We start from the raw sequence: 3,224 nt of genomic DNA, 5'->3' as shown, positions 1-3,224 counted from the left end.
GATCTTTAAATTATTCGAGGAACCTATTTGTTCATTTGAATTTGTATAAATTAAATTCTAGTTGAATGTATTTGATCCTTAACTAATGCATTGGCCCCATTAGACCACTAATACGTTATCATGTTATCATGAACATTACGAATCTTTCCAAACCTGTACACAATATACCTCTTTTCTTTTCCTTTCAGCTACAGCACAAGTGGAAGAAGTTCTTCATTTAACTGACAGTGACTGAACAACATACTATTTCAGGCACTATATTCTTTAAATTTAAACCGGATTTCAAATCTTCGTATATTACATTTAAATTTGATTTCAGATGTGTTTTAGCCTTGTAATTTTAGACACCAGGAAAACATAATTAAAAATTGTACACTAAATCATTATTTTTAAATTTAGGCTTTTATGCGCCTACTAAATTTGATATAATTGTGACATTAATGATAAAAATGCATAAAGCCACAGGAATACAATGGTTCGATCACCCTGGACTTTCTTCCGCGTACTATCTCAATGACCCAGACTGAATTTCAATTTTATTTTTTAAATGCACAGAATATCATGTCATTTTTGTTTTGAGTTTAAATCAACCATTAGTGTATTACGCCTAATTGATATAGACTCTATTATATGTTATGTATACATACTATAGTGTATACATTCATTTATAGTAATAAAATAATAAAGTGAAAGATTTTATTGTATTGGTACTTTCTTTTAGAAGGCTAGAATAATCTACGTTACTATCTATTTTTTATAGTGTAAAATGAGATATAACGGCACCTGCTCAACGCAGTACACAAGTCTTAATTAAAATCCATCAATATTTTGCACAGTTAAGACACTGTAACGAATACTCAACACAGACTAAAACATGTCAGACCAGCGACGTCGTGATGCTGCCATATAAATTACAATGCACCTCGACCTATCAACCTTCATTGTGCCGGTATCTTGAAGTCGGCGCTAAAACAAACTTTGGATCGCCGTTGCTTCAACCAGTGCAGCATTTTTCTCAAAATGCGTGTAAACTTTGCTTAACGTCGGGTCAACGTTATTCTAGCCAGTAGGGCTAACGTCTTTCCAAGAAGCTGAACCCACGTTGGCCCAATAAATATGCAAACGTCTAACCAACGTTAGTATAAATACGTTGGGCCAACATGGTTTGATGACGTTGCATAAACATTATCGGTCCGACGTTGACTCAACTAGTCGGACCAACGTCTTTACAACTGCCTGAATCGACGTTGCCTCGATGGAAAAGCGAACGTCTATGCAACATCAGAAAAGGAACGTTGGCCCAACGTAGTTTGATGACGTTGCACAAACATCGGCCCAAGGTTGATCAAACTAGTCGGACTGACGTCTTTCCAACTGGCTGAACTGACGTTGGCCCGATGGAAAAGCGAACGTCTAGACAACAGTAGAAAACGAACGTTGAACCAACATGGTTGGACGAAATTGCACAAGCATTATCGGGCCAACGTTGATCCAACTAGTCGGGCCGACGTCTTTCAAACAAGCTGAATCCACGTTGGGCCGATGGAAAACCGAACGTCTGGCCAACCTTTGCGTAAGTACGTTGTGCCAACGTAATTATTTGACCTTCAACCAACATCGGCCCGACGTTGATCCGACTAGTCGGATAGACGTCTTTGCAACTGGCTGAATCGACGTTGGCCCGATGGAAAAACGAACGTCTAGGCAACATCGGAAAGGTACCTTGGGCCAACGTGATTGGACGACGTTGCACAAACATTATCGGGCCAACGTAGATCCAACTAGTCGGGCCGACGTCTTTCCAACAAGCTGAATCCACGTTGGGCCGATGGAAAAACGGCCGTCTTGCCAACCTTTGTGTAAGTACGTTGTGCCAACGTGATTATTTGACCTTCACCCAACGTCGGCCCGACGTTGATCCAACTAGTCGGATAGACGTCTTTGCAACTGGCTGAATCGACGTTGGCCCGATGGAAAAGCGAACGTCTAGGCAACATCAGAAAGGTACGTTGGGCCAACGTGATTGGACGACGTTGCACAAACATTATCGGGCCAACGTAGATCCAACTAGTCGAGCCGACGTCTTTCTAACAAGCTGAATCCAGGTTGGGCCGATGGAAATACGGCCGTCTGGCCAACCTTTGTCTTCAACCAACGTTGGGTCAACGTCGCTTGCTAGCTGGGAACTGTTTGGGGTTGCAATCATGAGAAGATGGCCCGTGATCAGTATCCAAGGATAATAATTCAAAAACATACAGAATTTGAGATATCCGAGCGTGGTTGTTATTGACACTACATACCCATTTATTGGAGCAACACCTGATGGGCTAATTTCTTGCAAATGTTGCCTAGAAATTAAATAGCCTTACTGCATTAGAAACAAAAATCTTGAAGCTGGTGACAGTGGACTTTCCTGGTTTAAGCCAGTTGAGCAAGGACAGTTTCAACTGAACAAAACACATTCGTACTATTACCAGGTTCAATGCCAAATGAACTGTTGTTCATTAGCCTTCTCTGACTTTGTAGTATGGACGGAAACTGACATCCATATTGAGAGAATTGAATATGATGAAAATTTCATGAAAGAAAATATAAAGCGAGCCTCTGAATTTGTTAAGCAGTGCATTCTACCAGAGTTAATTGGGAAATTTTATTCACGAGCCCTGCTTTCAGTAGAAAGTGCTGCAGAGAATGATGAGCATGTTGAAGAAATCGATGATATGTGGTGCTAATTGCAGGAAAAAGGTTAACAACACACTGATTGCATGTGATTTTGGTACTTGTAAGATACAATGGTTCCATTTCAAGAGTGTTGGCTTAAAAAGGAAGCCAAAAGGAAAGTGGTATTTCCCCGAATGTAGAAAGATTAGAAAGCGTGTACAGTTAGAGGAATAAGGGCAAAAGTAAACTTACACTGACTAATATTTTATAACATCATTGTATAGGAAAATATTTAATTTATTAAAACTTTTTCACCAAAATGAGCAATTTTCAGTGCAATATATCTAAATAATTGTTTATAACATTAATTTATGCAGTTACAATATTGTAATTCTATTATATATTTGTTTTTTAATTGAAAAATAATATATATAAAAAGAAACTAAAGTTAAAAGAAAAATTATATGCAATATCCTACTAATGACAGCTTCAAGTCAAAGTCTGCCAGATATCTTTGAAAAGATGGTTATTTGTACCAGTACCAAGCTTGCATATTCCAACAC

Source organism: Anneissia japonica, unplaced genomic scaffold (genome assembly GCF_011630105.1).
Source record: "Anneissia japonica isolate Jap-2015-1 unplaced genomic scaffold, ASM1163010v1 scaffold93_len1081246_cov171, whole genome shotgun sequence".
NCBI lineage: Eukaryota > Metazoa > Echinodermata > Crinoidea > Comatulida > Comatulidae > Anneissia > Anneissia japonica.
The sequence above is the reverse complement of the archived record's forward strand: the minus strand, read 5'-3'. Positions refer to the sequence as shown.